General features: G+C 38.2%; 1 protein-coding gene across 3 annotated transcripts in view; it reads left to right on the forward strand.

The window, feature by feature from the left end:
- Positions 1-1421: 1421 nt before the first annotated feature.
- The window catches only part of arhgef18a (rho/rac guanine nucleotide exchange factor (GEF) 18a), a 55629-nt gene continuing 32008 nt past the window's right edge, over positions 1422-25042 (forward strand). For 2 of the 3 annotated variants that reach the window (XM_052128475.1, XM_052128474.1), the window contains exon 1: positions 1425-1792. The gene's annotated coding sequence lies outside the window, so the exon portion shown is untranslated. Of the gene's footprint in view, positions 1793-25042 lie in introns of all 3 variants that reach the window. The other variant, XM_052128476.1, reaches the window with a different exon arrangement.

Consider the following 25042-nt stretch of genomic DNA (forward strand, 5'->3'; position numbering starts at 1 on the left):
TTGAAATATCTTACTTTGCTTGTAATGAGTCTATATAATATATTAGTTTCACCTTTTAAGTTGAATTACTGAAATTTATGAACTTTTGCACGATATTCTAATTTTTCGAGTTTCACCTGTATATACATATATATATATATATATGTATATATGTGTGTGTGTGTGTGTGTGTGTATATATATATATATATTGGTAATTGGTAAAAGTATAGAAATTGGTACTTATATTCAACAAAGTGGCGTTCAACTGATCACAATGTGTAGTCAGGACATTAATAACGTGAAAAAATTTGTATTACAAATTGAAAAAAATGTTCAGAGCTCAAAGAGTTCTCATGAGAAAAATCCTCCATGTGCAGCAATGACAGATTTGCAGATCCTTGACATTCAAGCTGTCAGTTTGTCCAGATACTCAGGTGACATTTCACTCCACACATCCTGTAGCACTTGCCATAGATGTGGCTGTCTTGTTGGGCACTTCTCACGAACCTTACAGTCTAGCTGATCCCAAAAAATCTCAATGGGGTTTACGATCCATAACACTCTTTTCCAATTATCTGTTGTCCAATGTCTGTGTTTCTTTGCCCACTCTAACCTTTTCTATTTCTGTTTCAAAAGTGGCTTTTTCTTTGCAATTCTTCCCAAATGGCCTGCACCCCTGAGTCTCCTCTTTACTGTTGTACATGAAACTGGTGTTGAGCAGGTAGAATTCAATGAAGCTGTCAGCTGAGGACATGTGAGGTGTCTATTTCTCAAACTAGAGTCTCTGATTTACTTATCCTCTTGTTTAGTTGTACATCTGACCTTTCACATCTCTTTCTGTCCTTGTTAGAGCCAGTTGTTCTTTGTCTTTGATGACTGTAGTGCACACCTTTGTATGAAATCTTCAGTTTTTTTTGTGACAATTTCAAGCATTAAGCCTTCATTCCTCAAAACCATGATTGACTGATGATTTTCTAGAGAAAACTGTTTCTTCTTTTTTGACATTTTGTTTGACCTTAAGACATGCCAGTCTATTGAATACAGTGGCAACTCAAAAACAAACACAAAGACAATGTTAAGATTAATTTAAGAACCAAATAGCTTTAATCTGTGTTTTGATATAATGGCAAGTGATTTTCTAGTACCAAATTTTCAATTTATCATGATTACTCAAGGATAAGTTGTTGTAGTGGTGGCTATTTTTCAAATAGTGATGATGCTTTTGTTTACATCAGTTATGGAGACTATACATGGAGACTATACTTTGTGATACCATACATCAGGAGACTATACTTTGTGATTGGTTTAATGCCACTTTGGTTAATTAAAGTACCAATTTCCTCCAAAACAGCTAAATCTGTACATTATTCCAAACTTTTGGCCAACAGTGTATATACTGTATATTTAATGTAATGGAAATGGGCTTCCATACAATACTGTGTTGCTGAAGCTACTTGAGCCTTGATGATGCCGTGGGAGTCCATTAGGGAAAAAAGGTAGGAAAGCAAAACAGGTTGGTGTAAACAACAGGCGTTGAGAAGGAACGGAGTAGCGCTACAACCCCGCCGCCTTCTGTTCCCGTCATGCCTCGAGAATGGAGCGCCGATCGTGTGTGTGTGTGCGCGCGCGCGTGTGCATGAGGACACACACTACTTCACTTTTAGTCCCCGTGTGTGTATGTGTGCACTTGTTGTAACCGGTGTGGCACGGATGCTTAAGAAAGAAAACCCTGCCGAAAAAAGGACTAGATTAGTTGACGGTTGGGATTAAACGGTTTGGAGCTGAAATTATGTGATGTTTCTTTCAAAAAGGTGAGTAGAAACTTGCAGCCAAAGTTTGCGCGAGCCGCTTTGTGTTTAAAGTTTGTCACTGAGGCCTCGTGTTATTTAATTAATAAAGTGGTTTCAAGTCACCTCAACATCGCGATACATTTACACTCCTGCCCAGTGCATCTTTTTGCTCTTGTTTGAGAAACACGACGTCTGTTAATCGCTACTTTTCGAGTGTTTTTGTGGCCTGTCATTCATTTATCGCTACCGTTGCTACTGAGAGTGTGACGTATGAAATTAGCAAAGTTTCGCTGTGATTTCAGAGTTAATGGTAACTCTTTAAATCTGAAACAATTCGTGTTGTTGTTATATTTCTATATAATATGTATTATTTCGAGTTGAGGTTCTCAATGGAAATATGTTTTCTCTACTATTTGATTACTGTGTTTATACTTGTCCTCTGGTGTCATGAAGAGGAATGCAGGTTGGTTTGTCCTTGACCATTACATTCCTTAATGAATGCCTCACTCATAATATGATGTCAAACGTATCTACCAGTTTCACCATTGTAAGATCAAAAAAGTAAAAGGACAGAGGTTTGGTCGGTTTGTAGTTAAATGTGCCTTAAATCGTGTCTGTATTTCTGTGGGTGATGACGAGTTTCCATAAAATAGTCAGTGTACCTATTAAAACATGCACACTGAGCATAACCTACTGCATTCAGTCAGGTCACATGCTGATAAGAAACTTTCAGGCTCAGTAGACAGTTGCTACTGTACTCTTTGTCCACCCATTCATGCTATTTCATCATGCCTCTTGTAAAGTCAAACACCACAATCTTATATATAACCAATGTAAACTAGAATATCACAAAATCCTATTTTAGACATGCAGTTTAAGATCAGCTTCTTTTAAGTCTGTGTAATCTTTAGCCCTTTTTTCCCCTTCTTTTTTTGTTGTTTTGAGAAACAGGGAGGCTTTCTGTATTTTATCTCTAGTGTTGATGTGGGAGTGGGGGAGGTTAGCTTCATGGTCACAGACCATTTTCCACACAGTAACAGAACCGGTAAATCAGTAACAGCATTGCAAACAAGAAAATGTTTCACATTTTACATCCTTCGTCCAACTATCTCAGCAAGTAATCCAGTAAAAATATATCCGATGCCCTCCCTCCATATGTGTTTTAGTTTAGAATGGAGGTTTTTAGTGTAGAAGATAAACAAAGATTGGGGAAAGAGTCAAATTTTATGTGTCTTATGTTCAGCATTGTGTTTGCAGAAAATACAACAGAAAGGAGGGCGTTTTTTGTTTCTACCCTTCTGCTGCAGACTGAGGCAGCCTGCTTTTCTTGTTTGGCTGAGAAGCACAAACCCAAGTCACTTTTTGTTCTGCTGTTGGAGTTGTCATTCAGCAAAAATGGTGGTGTAATGAATTCACCTGAAGGAATCGAGTATTACATAACTGGGTGTTTCTTCAAGTCATGAACATTTCCTCCACGTCTCCTATTATGTGATGTTTGATAACTTTTGTAATTTCCATCACAAAATGCTTTGAACGAGTTTTTTCTCGAAACACAACGACTTTATACTCGATATTTAATGAGTTTATTCTCAAGATTGTATTTCGACTTTTTTCTCGAAATTTAACGAGTTTAATCTCGCATTATAATGACTTTAATCTCGAGATGGCTTTATTTATTTTTTATTATTGCTTGGCCCTAATCCTCTTCCGTAGTTACCATTTGGGGGACAGTAAAAAAAAAAAAATTATAATAAAATGTAGTCTCAGTAAATACTTCTTGAAGAGAAATGTTGGTAGTGCAGAATAATGTTCTATGATTTAGTTTGAAACATTTGAAAAAAATGTTGCCCACCAAATTCAAGTCATTTGGTGTAATCAATATGTTGATTGGCATTTTGTTGGTATGTGACACACAAAAATCTGATATTTTGGATTTTTTATGAAAGGCAAAAAATTCAGTAACCCGAGGTAAACTTCTTGATATTCTTGACTCAAAAATAAATATTTGTGGAAAAAATTATTTTACTTGTAGCATATGTTAGAAAAATGTTTTGAAATGAATGATTAAATTGTGAACCCATGTATTCAATGTACAAGTATTTTAAAAGTCCACTGGCTGCCCTTACTCGCACATTATACGTTATTCAAGGAGCCGAAAGCAGTTGTGGAACACAGATCATCACTTCACACTCATATCACGCGATGAAATGTGCCTCCTAGTCAGTATCCTTCTTCTCATAATGGATCAAGTCTCTTGTTTGGAGGCAGTAGGCTAAATGATTGATTTGCTCTTCTGGTTTGCTTCTCTTTCATTTATGTACCATTAAACCTTGATGCACTTTACACATGGTAAACATTATGAATGAATGCACTGTTTGGATAGCAGGGTGCATATAGTTTGATTGCTATTAAGCACTGTCAGAAACAAATGCTTTGTTGGAGGATGGAACAGTTTACCACTGTAACAGCTGAGTGCTTTAAAACTTTAGTCAACTGTACTGTGTGATAATGAATCAACCATTTTTTTTTAACGCACTTACGGTAAAATGGAGGATGAGTTCTTGTCAGTGATATTGTGTTCATGAATGAATGGGCACTGTAAATTTCCCTTTGCTTCATTTTCATTGGCTGAGAGTCCACTGTCCTGCTGGGTGTCTCCCCCCTACATGTCCTCAGCGTACTGTTTGTACTGTGGTAAAACATTTTGTTAATATTCAACTGTGATGTCAGACAATAATGATTCTTCATTTATAATTTGTCATGATCTGGCCTGTAGTTTCAGACTGATCTCACAGTGAAATTGGAAACAGTAACTTTTCTTTAGCTGAAATCGGTCTATGCTTAATGAAATGCAAAACTGTGCTCCCAGTGGCCAAAGCGGTAAGTGTTTTTTGGCCTATCTGAGTATGTGTGAGTTTAATTTTCCGGGTGAAATGTCCACAGAGGGGTGCCTGAAGCGAGTGGTTTTCAGCTGTACAAGCTGTAATACAGTGATGAGGAATGCATATTTAATAAACTGTACCTCCCAAACCAAACCCTAAACCTAACCATCAGTGTAGTACAAATTAGGGATGCACTGATACCACTTTTTCTCTTCCATTCCGATTCTGATATCGGATATCTCAGTATCAGCCGATGCTCATCCCAAGCTGATGCCAATGTTGTTTTTATATCTTTTACTAATTGGGAGTGCTCTTTAATATGTATATAAACACAAACCTCTACACATTATTTCAATATAAATGTTTAGCTTATTAAGAAACACTTTATTATTAACTAGTCTATTGGATAATGTAGCAGCAAAATTAAAAGTAATTCCAGTCTTAGTCTTTTAAAAAAAAATATATATGTATTTTTTTTTTCCTTTTTTTTTTTTTTTTCAAAAAGTTTTCAACTTGCATCTAGACTTAAAAGGTTTCAGATCTCTTTTTTTGTTCAATTTAGTTGTAAGACATCAGTCCACTTTTCATTTGTATTCCAATGAATACAATGTATTCCATTTGTGTGTTTTGGTTAGTGAGAAACTGCTCAATGTTTCAGTGTGCATGTGAGTGTTTCAGATTGGTTTTGGTATGTGTGACCAATTTTCTGTAAAGAACCGACTCAAAAGAGTGAATCATTTGTAAATATGACATATTTAGTTCTGATTCAAAACTGCTCCTCAGTAAACACAGGATACACGGCATGATGCAAAATGCAGCTTTTTTCGTTGTAGCTAGGGATGCCTGATTTGGGGGAAATGTCATATTGCGATTATTGAGGTTAATATTGCGATATGCGATTGTGATATAATAAACAAATGGTAACATGAGTCAACTTGCTTAGTTATCAAGGAAAATGCACAAATAGATTACTGATAATGCTGAAATGTGTATTTCTCAACTCAATCATACAAACTAGCAACAACAACAACTATAAATGCACAGTGTTTTCAAATTAAAATATATTTACAAAATTACATTACATTACTGCAAACTTGTTATTTTCTCAATATCACACCTAAATAAAATGGAACAATAAAGGGGAACATACACATTTTCATGAAAATAAGATTGTCCAAACAAACAGGGACATTTAATCAGGATGTAACATGTACTTAGTATAAACTCTTTTGAAAAGGAAACTGGATATAAAAGTGTGTTTCACTCAAACCATTAAAACTGTTGTTGCTGTTTTTTAAATGACCAACTGGTATTTCCAAATCCTCTTTCTAAAAAGTTCTATTATCACTGGTACCTCTTGTCCAGTGTGTGGATAATTTTCTGAAATCCCACTTTGCTAACGTTACATCATGTCTCTTTATATCTCTGTGAAGACTTGTCATATGGTGTGACACTCGCAAACACATCTGTAATTGTGCTTTGTTTTGTTTGGCTTACTGGGCTTTTTAATGTAGTTTTAGTCAATGAAAACTGTTGACATTTTAGTAACATTTAGTCATATTGACATTTTATCCACTGAACACTGTAAACATTTTAGCCATAAAAGTATTATTGACAAGCATTTGTCAATCTTGTCTATCCAAAACCTATATATATATATATATATATATATATACACATACATACACACACACACACACACACACACACATTTTATTGTTGTTGTCATTTTAATGTTATTTTTCATATAAGATTGATCTTATCATGATGATCTCATCAATGATGCTACACTTTGCAAGACAGCGGGGGTGAGAGACGAGAGTCTCCGTGTTAGTGCGCATCTCCCGGCAGAACTTTATATCTCTCCCATTCTCGACTCCCGCTCAGATTGTGTCTCTTCCGCGATTGGTTGAAGCGGCTCTGACCGCACCGAGAATGACAGTTTTGGAGTTTAGGTTTATTTACATGGCACGCTTCTGTATTTTATGAACTTTAATGAAGGATGAAATAAAGATATATAGGCAAGCTATGATCTGTGTTATTTTTTCTGGCCACCAGTTCAGTGTCGGTCTGCTCGACGTCCATTTTCACCTGATTTCCACGCTGCACACCAGAAACTCACATGACATGACCACACGTGCCACTCCCAAAACTGAGACTGACTGGTCATCTTTTTATTAGCGGTGTAGAAAATGGGCAAACAGCTCTCCGAGAGAATGGGCTGTCACATCCACACATGCACTTATTTATTTAATATAATCACACCATTTTGCCGTCATATAATTGCACAGGCTGACATCGCAACTGTGATATGATTAATCATGCAGCACTAGTAGCTACCTATTCAACCAAATAGCTTCGCTATTGAAAAGTGACTTTGCAAAAAGTAGCAAAGCTACCACCTCGCTACTGAGAAATGTAGTTAAGCTAATAGCTTCGCTATTTGTAGTGACTACTGCCCATCACTGCTAATAGTTCTCACAACATGGGATTTGTGACTCTAATGCTTTAGACGCCCTAGTATACCCTGTTAATAGAAAGTGCCCTTTTCTCTGAATGTGTTTATAGTTTCCCTCCCCCAGCAAAAAGAAAACAACTTTCCAAAAATAAAGATTCATACACAAGAGGAAGAAGGAAAAAAAAAAAGCCTGTTTTCTGTAAAGTCATGTGTCTTCTGTTCCTTAACCTTGTCTGACAAGTGCTTAGGATTCTGACAAACCTAAACCAGTTTGCTCTTTCGGAGAAAAAAACAATTTGTTTCATTATCCTGTTTTCCAAGTTGACAGCAGGACCAGCACAGAGTTGCCACCCCTTTATTTATTTATTTATCCTGTGTCAAGTAGCGCCTTTTGTTGATCTGTCCTCCACGCTTGCATGTGGGAGTGCTGGAGTCAACCCAAAGTGGATAATAGTGGTTTTCCAGAAGTGTAACCACAATGATCCATGTCAAACAGACTTCTGTAACCTTCACCTACAGAGAATAGCAAAGGCACGCAAGGATCATTAAGGTTTATTTCATAATAAAAAAAAATACTGCTTATAATATGTCTAGTCAGTATGTTTTATATCACTCAATTTTGTGTATTTGGATTCATTTAAAGTCCTCTTTTCATTAATGTCTTTAGACAGTTCTGTGTAATAAATAATGGTCACAAGTGCTCAGGATTCATTATCAACTTTATACCACCTGTCTAATTCATCTTTAAATACAACTACAGCTCTAATGATATCATTATCAACAGAATCATTTTTAGATTTTTTTTATGATAATGCCTTAGAGGTCGACCAATATATCGAATTTACCGATTAATCGGTAACGTCTACCGGCACGTGTGGTCATGTCATGTGAGTTTACGGTGTTCAGCGTGGAAATCGGGTGAAGATGGATGCCGAGCAGACCGACACTTAACTGGTGGCCTGAAAAAACAACACAAACACTGATCACAGCTTGGCGATATATCTTTATTTCATCAATAGTTAAAGTTAATATAATACGGGAGCATGGCATGTAAATAAGCTCAAACTCCAAAACTGTCCTTCTCTGTGCAGTCAGAGCCACTTCAACCAGTCGCGGAAGAGACCCAATCTGAGTGGGAGTCGAAACCGGGAAAGATTTGAAGTTCCGCTGGCTGATGCGCACTCTTAACACGGAGACGCTCATCTCTCACCCCCGCTGTCTGCACCTTGCAACGTGCTGAATCATCTTATTGGATCAATCTTATGTGAAAAATAACATTCAAATTACAACAACAATAAAGTGTGTGTGTGTGTATATATATACACACAACAACAACAGTTTTCGTGGTTTGAGTGAACATATCCAGTTTCCTTTTCAAAAGAGTTTATACTAAGTACATGTTACATCCTGCTTAAATGTCCCTGTTTGTTTGGACAATCTTATTTTCATGAAAATTAGTATGTTCTTATTTATTGTTCTATTTTATTTAGGTGTAATATTGTGAAAATAAGTTTGCAGTAATGCAAAGATATTGTTTAATTTTGTAAAGATATTTTTATTTGAAAACACTGTGGATTTAGTTGTTGTTGTTGCTAGTTTGTATGTTTGAGTTGAAAAATACACATTTCAGCATTATCAGTAATCTATTTGTGCATTTTCCTTGATAACAAAGCAAGTTGACTCATGATACCATTTGTTTATTACATCGCAATCGCATATCGCAATATTAACCTCAATAATTGCAATATTACTTTTTTTCCCAAATCGTGCAGCCCTAATTGCTCCATTTGATATCTACGCACCACTTTAGCATCTTTATTACAAACGTATTACTTCTCATAGGCACCATGACTCGAAGGTGCCTGCTAATTTTCGGAACAGTGCCACCTAGTGGTCATGAGATATGAAAAAGCAAATGTTTGCTTATAACTTCTGAACAGTTTGTCATAAAATCATCAAATTGGTCTCGTTAGATTCAGTGGGATATAGTGAGTCCAATGATATAAAAAAAATTCCTATGTCGGCCATTTTGGACGTCTGCCTTTTTGAATTTAGACTTAAAATGCTGTAATTTACGGCTTGGTGTATCATTACGAAACTCAGTAGGTGTCTTTGGCACCATGCTCTGAAGGGAATCCAAAAGTTTCAGGACAAAATTCTATTGACCCATTTTGCCTACTGTCATGAGACTGGTCTTGATAGATTCTGTGGTTCATGCCGAGAACAATGATACCAATTATGTCATGATCGAGCAAACTGGTCAGGAGATTGGCTTATAACTCGAACACTTTCCAGCATGATAACCATCATGCACAGACACTAGCTGAGCAGTTTCAGAACAGTACCACATACTGTACAAAAATTCTAATAAGTAGTTATTTTTTTCTTTTAAATACATTTTTTTTTTATGATTGAATGTTTACTTTTTCTAACTCCTCATACACTGTTGATCGGACTCTAACCAAAAACATGTCACAAAGCTTCTTTTACTGCTCATGGTGCCGATAATCGCTGCTTGCAGCTATATTTATCATTATTACTCTGCCATAAATCTGATCATGCAGACCAAACCATAAGGCCTAGAGACTTGAAAATTTCAGGGATTGTAGTACCCTGGCTGGCTCACCGTATGCCGATCAGCCCATAGTTTTCACTATAGTGGAAAAAAAAATTGGGGCCATAACTCAAACAAAATGATTTTTCCTGTGATTCCTTGCGTCATGGCACATATGTCAATTTTTGGCTCCGCCCCTTTGTTTTCTTGCTATTTTGGATTGTTTGAAAAATTGTTTGCCCGATCGGAACCAAACAAGTTCAGAAAAGTTATAAAAGGAATTTTAAAATGTTTATGTATCATCAAAAGGTACGCCAAAACATACATGGTCGCTGCCATCTCTCTTGATGCCAAAAAGGCATTTGATATGGTAGATTTATTTATTTATTTATTTATTTATTTGGGTCCCCATTAGCTTCCACAATGTGGTTGCTAGTCTTCCTGGGGCCCATAAAAGTACTGAAACATATGTACAGTTAAAATACACAAATATAACATACATAAATATAACATTCATATAACATTACCGCATGTATACATTTATCCACATATACACATTCACACTCATACAGCATTTGACAATATCAGTACCTATAAACAGTCACAAATTAACTGATGTAATACTATTAATTGTAATCTGTTTTAGAGTCTTTTTAAAATTACATATGTTGGATATATGCCTTGTTTTTAAATCCAATTTATTCCAAGCAGATGACAATCTAACTAATACTGTTCTTGCCATACAATTGGACCTTGCAGATGGAACCACTATCACACCTGAGCTCACCTGACGCGTAACATGTCCGTGACAATACCCACTAAAAACCAACTTATCTACAAAAGATTTTGGATTGTTTTTAAATAGAGCATTGTGCATATAATAGAGAAGACTTATATTAAGTTTGTCCTCCACCTTTAGCCAGCCCAAACAGGTGTGCATTTTATCCACACTAGAGCGAAAAGAGCAACCAAGGTCTACTCTTGCGGCTCTATTCTGAACGATTTGTAATTTTTTCAGATGTCCCTGTGCAGCACTGGACCAGATTACTGGGCAGTAGCCCAGATGTGACAGAACTAAAGACTGGACTACTATTTTCATAACTACTGGTGGACAATATACTGAACATCTCCTGGAAAAAGCAATGCCTTTAGCCATTTTTGACACAATATGATCAATCTGATCAGCCCAGGAGAGCTGACTATCCAGCTTAACACCCAATAGTTTAGTCTGACTCACCTGCTCTACCACAGATGTATCAACAATTAGATTTAAGTTGCAAGGCTTGCCAAGCATACGTTTAGTACCAAAGACTATACATTTAGTTTTAGATATGTTGAGAACTAATTTATTAAGTTTAACCCAATTTATAATGGCATTAAGTTCATTCTGCAAGGTGCAACTTATGTCATTTAGAGACAGATTTTGTAGATGCTGCGTAAAACATTGTAGCATCGTCTGCATAAAGTACAACATCTGCTCTTGAAACAGCAAGTGACATATCATTAACAAACACTGAAAACAACAATGGACCCAAACAACTGCCCTGAGGAACACCACATGACAATTGCTTACAATCAGAAAAGCTTCCATTGAAAAATACCCTCTGACTTCTACCATAGAGATAGCTGCGTATCAAGGACACAGACTGATGCGAAAAACCATAGCACTTAAGCTTAGACAGTAAAATGTCATGGTCAATAACATCAAAAGCTGCTGTAAAATCCAGCAGCACAGCACCCACAAGCTTTTTATCATCTATAAAAGTTAGCCACTGGTCTACCATTTGTACCAATGCAGTGTTAGTGGAGTGTCCTGGCTTATAAGCATGCTGTGAATTAGAGAGCAAATCATTTGATACAAAGTACTGCATCATTTGATTAAAAAGTAACTTTTCAAATATTTTGCTCAATATAGGTAGAATATCAATTGGTCTACAATTTGATTCAGTGAGACCTAATCTATCATCTTTCACTAACGGTATAATTTTAGACTGCTTCCAGGTTTCCGGAAACACCCCACTTATCACAGATCTATTAAAAATGTGACTGATAGGCTTGCATAAGATATTAGCAACAGTTTTAAAAATTTTGCCATCCAAATGATCTATACCTTCAGTTTTTTCCTCCGGGAGAGAGAGCAACATCCTTTCAACCATTTCCTCTCTAACTGTACCAAATGTCAATGAACAAGATTTATTCCTCATAATGTTCTTCACATTACTACAAGGTGAATCCTTAGGGTATGATAACATACTAGATCTTAAATTTGCAGTTTTCTTTATAAAAAAGTCATTCAAATGATTTGCTATATCCAAAGGTTTAGTGATTGTTTCTTCTTCTGTTTCCAAATACATATTAGAACACTTTGGTTTTTTACACATTATTTCATTTATAACTTTCCACAATTGCTTGCTATTATTTGATGAGTTACTAATATTTTGGCTAAAATATATTTTCTTTTTTAATCTATTTAACTTTGTCACTTTATTTCTCAACTTACAATAATACCTTTCATCCCTATCACTTTTACATTTTAGAGTTTCGGCTTTGGCATTATCCCTTTCCCTCATTATAGATTTTAGCTCGGCATCTAACCAAGGAACATTATTGCCTTTTATCGACCTTTTTCTAATTGGTGCATGTTTGTCAACTATTTCCACAAACCTATCCATAAAAATACGTAAAGAAGCATTAACATCCTCCTCTTCACAAACCGCCGACCAAGTGGACCTTTCAACATCTTCCACAAACGCATTAGGATCGAACATTTTATAAGATCTTCGATAGACAATCCTTGCACCAAATTTAGGCAATTTAGTTTTCTTTGTTGTGATGATTAAATTATGATCACTGCATCCTACTCCAACTGAGATGACATGTGAACACAACTCATACACATTTGTAAAGATGTGGTCAATACATGTCGATTTAAATTTACCATTCAAAGAAATTATTGTGGGTTGTGTAACAATCTGCTTAAGGTTAGAAGCATTAGTTATAGTAATCATCTTTCTACCTAAATAACACTTCTTTGAAAACCAGTCAATGTTGAAATCCCCCAAAAGAAAGATATCTTTGGTTTGAGCATATGCCCTCTCAATGTTATCACACATCTTTTCCAAGTAATCTACATTTGAACTGGGAGGTCGGTACCAGCAGCCCACTAAAATGAGATTACCTTTTGATACTAGAATACCAGAATGAGACTATCTTTTTAATATTTTGGAAATATACGGGTTGGGAAGACTTTTATTGGATGGATTAAGTTACTTTACAGACACCCGGTAGTGGTGGTACAAACAAATGGATTAATGTCAGATTATTTTACTCTGTATAGGGGCACTCGGCAGGGTTGCCCTCTTTCCCCATTACTGTTCTGTCTTGCCCTGGAAACATTAGCAGCCGCGATCAGAAAGGAAGATGATTTCCAGGGCTGGTAGTGGGAGTTATGGTGCATAAGCTTTTGGTGTATGCAGATGACATTTTATTATTCGTGTCCGACCCCACTAGATCTATGCCTTGCCTCCACAGAATTATTAATTCCTTTTCTAAATTCTCAGGATACAGTGTCAGTTGGTTTAAATCTGTAACTTTGTCTCTGACAGCATGCTGCCCAGTGACAGCTTTTCAGCCAGGTGTCTTGCAGTGATACATACCGGGCATTAATTATTTGGGCATTTTATTCCTAGCAAATGTGTGTGATTTAGTTAGTTTATTTTGACCCCTTAATAAAAAGGTTTTCGAGCGATGTGGGCTTCATTAAATTTATCTATGATTGGGAAGGTTAATGTTATTAAAATGAATTGTATTCCAAAATTCTACTACCTGCTACAATCTCTCCCTGTAGAGGTCCCCCTCTCTTATTTCAAGCAATTTGATAGCATAGCGAAGTCCTTCGTTTGGAATAGTATGCGTCCCAGATTACATTTAAATAAATTATGTAGTTTTACATACTACTTTGTTTTTAAATATTTTCCAGCAATTGCAGTATTGTGAGATAACAACTAGAAGGGAGCTATATGCAGCGATTATATCAATATGTAAATTGCTTTCCACATAGCAATGCTTATAATGCTAAATTCTTGCTGATTCTTGCTGAATTCTAGCTAATTCTTAAATTCAATTTATGGTGCCTAAAAGTTTATCTGTATTTTTTGTTCATTTTATTAAATTTAACACATTTTATCTCTCTTAGACATCTATTAGGTGTTTTATGAATGCTACATAAAGGCTTTGTTCACACTGCAGGAAAAATCGGATTTTTCCTCAACTAATCAGATTTGTTCTGTTCAGACTACTGTCGCTTGTGCCATCACGTTCACATTAGTTGTCATGGTAATGCAGCAAACTTGTGTATCTTCACCATGCATGAGATTTTAGTGAGGGATGTTTTACCATTGATTATGCTTTTCATGAGGGCAGTATCCAATTATGAACTTTCTTCACAGATAATGGCTTAAAAATGGGGTGGCATATGCAATGTTTGTTGCTGCTAGTGTTGTTGCTGCCCATTTTAGCGGTGACGTCCAGTATTTGGCTGAAATTTCGATGTCTCATATGGGACACCTTTTATCTTGGGGTCTTGTATTTTAGCAGAGACCAAAACACCCCACATTGAAGGCTTTGTGTCCCATATTATATCATTAAAAAGGTCGGATGATGAGACGAGGGCCCGCGTTCTGTGATGAAACTCTTCACAAGCTCCTGTATTCACGTGACATTCAATACTTTATCGCATTGTGGTTTCTCACAACTTATATGGGTTTAACCTTAGCACATCTCTTTGGGTAAGTTAAGACAATGTCTGTATTATTATAAGATGTTTACAGAGCATTGTGTGCCCTGTAACATATAAATGACATATTGGTGTGTCATTAAGAAGTGATGATCTCTATGCCCTGTTTACCTTCCACTATGACAGTTTTGTAGGGCTGAAATTTGTAATAAAAACAGGCTGAACCCACTTTTGAAGTAAATTTTATTGACAATTCTGTTTGTAACGATCCTACATTATTGTATTAAATTATATGTGCCCTGTGAAGGCATTAATTATGCCATTTGGAATGCAGTATGTTTTCTCATTGCTTAACGTATAACAGCCATCACGCACAGTAAATGGTGAAAAAAAAAAAACACATGAAATCCGATCTGACTGTTCAGACTGGGACGCATAAAGAAAAATCTGATTTTAATTTGATTCCAAACCACTTAAGAATGTTGTTTGGATGAGGCTTGTAAAAATTGGATTTAATGTTTTTATCCTGTTCAGACTACAAAAACCTAAATGGATTTGAGTGATGGCGTCCAAAAAAATCAGATTTTTTTCTGCTTGTGTGAACATAGATAAAGTGTTTGGATTGATGTGAGCATGTGTATCAAGCATCAAATCAGAATTACTATTGTGATGGGTGTACACTGCATGATTATACAGCATTCACTCGCCGTTTGAAGGGGTGTTCACACTTGACTTTGAGCACGCAAAATTACTTCAGACTTCTCTACTAAATTGGATATGATGGCTTGTGGTTTTAAAATCAATATATCACAAATAACAAAAATACATTCAAAATGTTCAAATATATGATCTACTAATTTTCCAGCAACAATAAAAAGATTCAGCTTGAAATATACTGCCTTTGAATTTAGCCAGAGTTCAGTTCCATTTACATGTTTCATGTGACCTTGCTGCCATACAGTATATGACCAAAACCCCACATACCTTCTGTGTTCTGCGCTGTGGGATTCGACAGAAGTTGGCAAAAATTGTATTTCTATTTATAAAGCTTTATAAAAAGTTACTGGTGTTAAAATCACCAAGTCAACCAGTGATGGAGGGGGAGAGCAGCAATTAAACACTTAAATGTATAATACTACAACCATGTAAGATGTGTGATGATTGGAACGAGTGTTGGTCATTTAACAACACATAAGATTTTGAAGCACAGAATTTATTCACGCCACCAGACTACACAGTAAAAATATTTACACAGCAAGTTGATATGGAAAATGCTGGATATTTTTTAATTAACCATGCTACAAAAGAGACAACATATGCTTGACAACATAAATAAAACACAATAGTAAAAATGTTTAAAATTGCATAAGTTTATTCGCCTTGGTTGCTTTCTGTGTTCTCTTGTTGAGCTAAAAGCAGATCTTACATTCAGGTGGGAACATTACATATGTTTTGTAATATTGTGACCCAGTCAGATCAGAAAACAACACAAACATTTACTACTCCTGAATGAAAGATGTTTACTGTGATATTCCGCTGTGTGTGTGTGCTGGCCGGTCACATGTCAGACTTGCAGGCATCCGGAGATGATTTGTGAATAAAATATATTTAAATGTCTGCGAAAGTCAAATCTGCTTACTTCAGACCGCTACACACTTTTCCTGGCACTTGTCATGTATCAAAAGCAACATTTGGATGCTTTCATTGTCATTGTTTCTCCATTCACCGCTGTTGATTCTTTACTCTTATGGTCACAAATAGGGCCACTGTGATGAAAGTGTGATGTGTGCGTGAAATGTCATCATGCTATTACTGTGTCAGTACGGAACATCCACAGATCTTTCCAGTTTCATGTGCAAATACACATGAAAACTGTGATTTAGAAAATCAGGGTTATTCCACCAAATACTGATTTCTGAACTCTTCCTAAGTTAAAAGTATTGTGTTTATAAATGAATATGGACTTGTTTACTTTGCATAATTCGAGGTCTGAAAACTGCATCTTTTTATTTATTTTGATCAGTTGTCATTTGCTGCAAATAAATGCTCTAAATGTCTACATTCTATTTGGAATTTGGGAGAAATGCTGTCAGTAATTTATAAGAGTAAAATCTGTAGGGCTGCCCCCTGATAGTCGACCAAACGTTAGTCGATGAGAAGAGTCTTGGTCGACCAAGTTTTGATTGGTCGGGTGGTTGCAGGAAGAAGAAAAAAAACTCTGAACATCGGTATTACCGCTGGTTGGACGCTAGGTTGTACTATGGGGCAATTTTCGTTAAGCAGAGTTAGGGTTAAGCCTACACAATAAAGCAAGACACCTTGATTTCAAACTTTGAACTTATTTATTTTAACTAAAAGTTCAAATGAAACTGAAAAAAATTCAATTCAAATTGCACTCCAAACCAAAAGAAAAAGCAAATAAATAAATAATATTGTGATAAAATAAGTGTCTCACACACATAGCCACCTTTCCATTTACCATCAGGCAAGTGTCCGTCTAAACAAGCAGGTGGAAAATTACTTATACAAATGAAGACATAAAAACAATTATAAATGTAAAAATAATAATTATAACGATAATCACTGAAATATAAATCATGGTTCGAGGTGAATGTGTTATTTTATATACTCTGTCCGGTCTATATTGAGTTAGAGCATTATTATAGTGTTTTAAGAGCGGTTCTGTGCTCCAACCACTGATCTATCTATCTATCTATCTATCTATCTATCTATCTATCTATCTATCTATCTATCTATCTATCTATCTATCTATCTCTCTATCTCTCTATCTATCTCTCTATCTCTCTATCTCTCTCTCTCTCTCTCTCAGTGGCTCCAACTCCCTCTCATGTTTGGAGTAACAGAAGTGCTCTGAGTTCGGTTCCGTTTGCTTACGTGCGCTAAACGCTTTATTTACTCTAAACTGGCACGTCCTGTGTGAAGCGATTTTATTATTATCTGCGGTAGCTGCATTTCAGTGTCCGCAAGGCACAAGTATCATAATAATAACGTAGAATACAAAATGGGGTATAATTCAAACATCTTTATTAAATGATTGCTGAGCAAACAGCATTAACAGTAACACCTGTAGAGTCCAGAAACATCTCTTCCTCCAGTCTAATGCCATTTGTTTACCTCACAAGAGAGCGTGTCGCCATTATTACACTCCCCGCGGAAACAAGTGAAAGCGGAACTAATATTACCAACATTCAACAAAATGAAAAGGAAGGAACATATAATAAATCTATATCAAATATTTAGTTACTATAATATAATGCATTGCTAAATTAAATATAATAAAATAATGAATAAAAATAATTAAATGAAATGGTGACAAACTAAACAACATTTTCACTTTAAATTTAATTAAACCAATGGGTTATCAGTTCAACTTCAGTTTGACAATAAGCCTCATTGTTTAGGACTATGTTATGTACTGTGCTGAAGTAGTTTTCTCTCCCTCCAGCAGGAGGCGTTGTAGTTGTTACAAGTGTTATGTTTAACCTTTACTAGGATGAGAGTAAGAAAATACAGCAGTCAATGTTGAAATATGACTGACAGCAGAATCCACTTCTGACGTGATCTACATTATTCCTTCTTTGTTGTCTTACAGAAAGCATTGCTTTTTCACTCTGTCGATTGTTGAAGGATACGTCAATAAAAGGACATTACAACTGTCAATTGTCGAGGAGTTTATCTATCTGCATAGCTGTGTCTGAGTCTAACAGTGAGGGCAGAATAGTGAAAAAGCACCTATCTACGCGACAACAAGTGGATGTTACATCAGCCTCAGCATAATCAACTATGTCTGAAGAAGGGAGAAAAAGCTCAGCGTCTGTCTGGTCCAAGAAATCGCATCACTCCAAGAGCTCTAAAGGTTCAGTTAAATCAGCTGCCAGTATAGCCGCTCTCAATGCTCGAGCTAAAGCTGAAACAGCTCGTACAAGAGCAGAATTTGCAAAAATGGAAATTGAAATGAAAGTTAAGAAAGCGGAGCTTAAAGTAGAAGAGGTGCGCCTGGATGCCACACTACAAGCATTACAACAGCAGTGTGATGCGGAAGCCGCACAAGCTGAGGCGTTTGTCTTTGAGAAAGCGGCCACTGATCTTGAAGAAGAATCTGCATCGGGGTCCGTGAAGGTAGATTCCACAGAACGTACTCGCGACTATGTAAAACACCAAATAATCCTAAAGGCAGATTCAAGTCCATTTCACAACACAGAGCACAATGATACTCTAGCAACAACTGTCCCATACGAGCCACCAAAACAAGAACTAGGCCAGCCTACGGACATAGAGTACGTCCATCAACCCCCGAGTGCAGACAAACGTAAAGATGTTCCCCAACTTTCCCAAAACATTCCTGTGCGGAAACTTTCATTTGGAGCATTACCGACACATCAAAGTACGGGATACACTCCACAACATGGCAATATGACTGATATAGCTAGGTTTCTAGCACGACGTGATTTGCTCACTGGCGGCCTCAGAAAGTTCAGTGACATGCCAGGTGACTATTGGGGATGGAAATCTTCATTTAACAATGTTATTGATGATTTGAACCTGTCTGCTAGCGAACAATTTGACTTATTGATCAAATGGCTCGGAGCAGAGTCCATTCAATATGCAAAACGTCTGAGAGCAGGTCCAGACCCTCCGAAGGATTGGGCAAAGTATGGGAAAGACTGGACGAGTGTTACGGCTCCCCCAAAGCCCTGGAGAAGGCGCTACTCGACAGACTTGAGTGTTTTCCGAGAATCTCCAACAAAGACCCATACCTCTTAAGAGAACTTCAGGATCTTCTCCTAGAGATAGAGGCTGCAAAGGACGAAGGCTATATCCCAGGCCTACTGTACCTCGACACTGCAAGGGGCATTCATCCTGTTGTGGAGAAGTTACCCTTCGGTATGCAAGAAAAGTGGATGACGTATGGGTCTAAATTCAAGAAGGAGCATTCTGTATCGTTTCCACCATTCTCAGCATTTGTTGCCTTCATTAGCACAAAATCAAAAATGCGCAACCACCCAAGCTTTAAGCACTCAGTGCAACCCGGTCTTGTACCCATTAAGATGAGGTTTCAGGACAAGCAGAGTAAGAGAGAAGCAATCTCAGTCATTCGGACCGAAGTTGTCAGCACTGAGCCAAATCCAACTGCAGGAACAAACATCTATGACCCAAATAAAGAATGCCCAATCCACAAAAAACCTCACGCGCTTAAAAAATGCAGAGCTTTCAGAGAAATGCCTCTGGAGGAGCGTAAGGTCTATTTGAAGAGGAATCTGATATGTTTCCGGTGTTGTGCATCCACTAATCATCAGGCAAAAATATGTAAAGCCGAGACCTTTTGTGCAGAATGTATCTCCAACTCACACATTACTGCTCTTCATCCTGGTCCTGCACCTTGGGCAACCACCACAGAGCCTGCTTCCGACAACGGCGGGGAGTGCAATATAGCTTTACCTACGGCCACGTCTTCATGTACGCAAGTCTGTGGGAGTGAAGTTGAAAGTCACTCATGTGGCAAGATCAGTCCTGTATTCATTTATCCACAGGGCTTCCCTGAGAAGAAACTCAAAACCTACGCTATTTTGGACGATCAAAGCAACAGGTCACTTGCCAGATCTTCAATTTTCGATACATTCGGCATCACCAAAGGCTGCTTCCCATACAAGCTGAGAACCTGTGCAGGCCTTGAGGAAGCTACGGGGAGGAGAGCATACAACTTCATTGTCGAATCTGTTGATAGCAAGTCACGCCTAAAGCTCCAAACACTTATCGAATGTGACATGCTGCCGGACAATCGCAATGAGATTCCTAGACCTGAAGCTGCTCGTAACCATTCCCACCTCCAAGACATTGCATCCGACATTCCAGATGTTGATCCTGACGCTAAGATCCTGCTTCTCATTGGTAGGGATGTTATTCAAGCACACAAAGTTCTTGACCAACGCAATGGACCTCCAAATGCACCCTTCGCTCAGAAGCTAGCTCTAGGATGGGTGATTATTGGAAACATTTGTTTGGGTGGAGCTCACAAACCCATACAGGCAAGCGTTTTCAAGACAAACATTTTGGACAATGGTCGCCCGATTCACTTCCTTCCATGCAAGAACTTCATCCAAGTAAAGGAACGCATCATCCCACAAAGCCACAATAAGGTCAGTTTCCCTAACCATATTGAGAACACGTCCATAGGAGAAACCGTGTTCCAACAAACAAGTTTGGATGAGAGACCAGGTTACTCTCAAGAAGAAACAGCCTTCATGCAGATAATGAATAAGGAAGTCTATCAGGACAATACAAATAGTTGGGTTGCTCCGCTGCCCTTTCGTTCACCTAGGCCACGCCTTTCCAATAACAAGCAACAAGCCGTCCAACGCCTAGCTTCAGTTCGTCATATGCTGAACAAACGTCCTCACATGAAAAGTCACTTCCAGGAATTCATGCAAACCCTTTTTGACAACGGCCATGCGGAAGTAGCGCCACCCCTTACTGAACAAGAAGAGTGTTGGTATCTTCCCTTCTTCGGAGTGTATCACCCCCGCAAGCTGGACCAAATAAGGGTTGTCTTCGACTCTAGCGCACGATATGAAGGAGTGTCCCTCAATGACGTCCTTCTTACCGGTCCGAATCTCAACAACAGCCTGCTGGGAGTGCTCATGCGGCTCCGTGAAGAGAAGGTAGCTGTTACAGCTGATATTAAGCAAATGTTCCACTGCTTTGAGGTCAGGGAGGACCATAGGAACTTTTTGCGTTTTCTCTGGCACCAGAATAACGACATGGAACAATCAATTGTGGAGTACCGAATGACGGTACACGTCTTCGGCAACAGCCCATCGCCTGCAGTAGCAACTTATGGACTCAGGAGGGCATCAGAAGATCAAGAGAAAAGAGACAATACAACAAAACATCTTGTGGAACGTCATTTCTATGTCGATGACGGGCTTGTCTCCTTGCCATCAAGTACCGAGGCCATCTCTGTCATTCAAAAGGCTCAAGAAACCCTGGCCTCATCTAACTTGAGGCTGCATAAGATCGCCTCTAATGACATCACAGTAATGAAAGCATTCTCCAAGGAGGATCTCGCAAAGGGTCTGAAAGATCTCGACCTAGGAGCAGACAGTCCACCAATGCAAAGGAGCCTTGGAATAAGCTGGGACATTGCAACAGATGAGTTCACCTTCCAAGTGTCTTCCGCTGAGAAGCCCTACACTCGTAGAGGGGTACTATCAATCATTAACAGCTTGTACGACCCTCTAGGCTTCGCAGCTCCGGTCAGCATCAAAGGCAGGGCCCTTTTGAGAGAGCTTTCAACAGATGCAGGTGAATGGGATGACCCACTTCCAGAACGAATGCGAGAAGAATGGAGTACATGGAAGGAATCCCTGAAGCATCTCGAACAAGTGCTGAATACCAAGAATGTATACATCCATATCCTTCTGTGGTGCAGCCAAAAGGGAGCTCTGTATATTCTGCGACAGCGTCCACCAAAGCTATTGCTGCCGTAGCTTATGCAAAGGTCACGGATACAGAAGGCAAGAGCGAACTTGGATTTGTGTTTGGCAAAGCTAAACTTGCCCCACAACAAGAGATAACTATCCCGAGGCTGGAACTATGTGCAGCTGTTCTTGCCATCGAGATTGCAGACTTGATTTCAGAGGAGATCGATGTTCCATTCCATTGTACAAGGTTCTTCACAGACAGCAAAGTAGTACTTGGATACATACAAAATGAATCCAGAAGATTCTATGTCTACGTGTGTAACCGAGTTCAAAGGATTAGGAAATCATGCAGCCCAGAACAATGGAACTACGTGCAGACAGATTTAAACCCAGCCGATGTAGCTTCCAGGTCCATTCCAGCAAACACCCTGATATCCAGCATGTGGCTCAAAGGACCAGATTTCCTGGTACGAGCGCACGCAAAGGAGACCAAGGGCTGTTTTGAGTTACTCAGTCCAGACTCTGACCCTGAGATTCGCCCTACCGTGACGGCCTTTGCAACTCGTCTCACAGACTCTTTCCTAGATCCAAGTCGCTTTGAGTCCTTCTCAACTTGGACATCACTGCTTAGAGCAATGGCAAGACTCATTCATATCACCAGATGCTACAAGGGAAATGCTTCTGGAAGCAAGTGTCAAGGTTGGCATATTTGTAAAAGTATCACCCCAGAGGACTATGGGAAAGCAAAAAGCGTTATTCTGAGCTGTCTTCAACACAAGACTTATCCTGAAGTCTTTGCATGCATCGAAGCCCAGAAAGAGATACCAAAGCAAAATCCACTCAGAAACCTGTCGCCCTTCAAAGATGACGCTGGCTGCCTTAGAGTTGGAGGTCGTCTTTCACAAGCCGACATGCAAAATGATGAAGCACATCCTTTCATCATCCCAGGAAAGCACCACGTGAGTACACTACTGGTACGGCATTATCACCAACTCAGTTCAGCTGCTGACCCATGAAGTTCTCGTAACCCTTCTTGCAGAAGTAACCGCCATTGTGAACTCTCGACCTCTCATTCCTGTCTCATCTGATCCCGACTGTCCCTTCATTCTTACACCTGCTACACTCCTTACCCAGAAGACTGGATCTCCACCTATCCCTCCTGGAAGCTTTGGCAAGTCAGACTTGTACGGATGCCAGTGGAGACAGGTGCAGCATCTTTCTAATGTCTTTTGGCACCGCTGGAGAATTCAATACTTGCCAACGTTGCAAGATCGAAGGAAATGGCAGTCGAACAAGCCAAATCTACAAGTAGGAGATCTTGTACTTCTCAAAGACAACCAAGCCAAAAGATGCCAATGGCCCATGGGAGTTGTGATCAATACCTTCCCCAGCCGAGATGGAAAAGTCAGGAAAGTAGAGATAAAAGTTGCTTCTGGGGGTTCGTGCAAATCTTTCTTGAGACCAGTTACAGAGACTGTACTTCTGCTGCGCAACTCCAATGAACGTAGCCAACGGTCCAAGAATTAACGGTGACATCCTATGGACGTCAGGCGGGGAGTGTGCTGAAGTAGTTTTCTCTCCCTCCAGCAGGAGGCGTTGTAGTTGTTACAAGTGTTATGTTTAACCTTTACTAGGATGAGAGTAAGAAAATACAGCAGTCAATGTTGAAATATGACTGACAGCAGAATCCACTTCTGACGTGATCTACATTATTCCTTCTTTGTTGTCTTACAGAAAGCATTGCTTTTTCACTCTGTCGATTGTTGAAGGATACGTCAATAAAAGGACGTTACAACTGTCAATTGTCGAGGAGTTTATCTATCTGCATAGCTGTGTCTGAGTCTAACAGTGAGGGCAGAATATGTACAGTAAAGAATAGTTTGTATAAGCCTTAGGCCTGGGCGATATGGCCAAAATTGATATCACGATAATCTTTTTCATATTGTTCGATATCGATATTTACCACAATATACATTTACACATTGCACTTTCTTTTTTTATTTCAATTTTTGCCAGAAGAAAAGAAGAAAAAATAAATTCTAAACAGTCAAAATAGTCTCTACAAAACTGCACAGGGGGTCCAGAGATGGCCAAAGCAGTGGGGTCTGCAGGATCTTTTACCAATTTTACCATCTTTTACCGTTTATCAATTGAAAATGAATGTTAAAAGATCATCTGTTTGTTCTGAAGCATAGTGACAGTTGGATTATTTTTACATTTAAAATTAAATATTTTTTATATTTCTTTAGATTCAGATACCTAAGTATGGGGCATAGAAGCCCTTGTGACTGTGGAATTATGCTGAATGTGGGTTCAGTGGTGTCCCGATAGAAAACGTTTCATTAAAAAATAAAAAATAAACATTTGTATATTTTCATTAAAGTGAGCGACTAGCCTACCAACTAGTAATTTTAGTCTTTCCTTATCCATTCCAACATCTAATTAATTTTCACAAAATTAGAACAGAAATCGATTTGTTTATTCGATTTGTTTATTATTAAAGGCTCGTAACATGCTGATTAATAAAGATACATTTAGAAGGGAAAAATGTTATGGTCTAAAAGGGGCTTTGAAACCACGTTAACTCATGTGGCGCTTCATGTCTACACACATGCAGCAAAAGAGGCAACACGTGCGAGCGGGACAGGGCAGAAACGATGCGTGTTTGGTTTTAGAGAACAATATTCAAGATTACAGCACAGAAAGATCAGAGCTGTTGTTGACATCACTGTTGTTCTGTCGCGCTCTTCACTAGAGATGATGTGTCATGCTCACAAGGTGGATCGTAGGATTGGCAGCGGTGCGGAGCAAGCTCTCTCCTAGCGCTGCGAGTGCCTTTTGAGTGGATTTCGTCCGCCCCAGTGGTAACACAGCCTGAGAAAGCCGTACTGCTTGTGTTTTAACGACACGCAGTAAATATAGAAAATTCCTCAAAAGCTAATCGTGGATTTCCTTTATCATGATATATATCAATATCGTTTTATCGCCCAGCCCTACTAGTTTTTAAGGCCTAGAATAAGGAATAATATTTATATTTTAAAATTATATTTTGTGTATACTGAATTATTCAATCAACCAACATTATGAACATAATGTTGAACATGTGGAAAACATTACCATCATAATCCCAGTTCAAATCGCAATATCTTTCAAAATAATCGCAATATGACTTTTTGTCCAAATCGTGCAGCCCTACTGCA

The sequence above is a fragment of the Xyrauchen texanus genome, chromosome 6 (assembly GCF_025860055.1).
Source record: "Xyrauchen texanus isolate HMW12.3.18 chromosome 6, RBS_HiC_50CHRs, whole genome shotgun sequence".
Lineage (NCBI taxonomy): Eukaryota > Metazoa > Chordata > Actinopteri > Cypriniformes > Catostomidae > Xyrauchen > Xyrauchen texanus.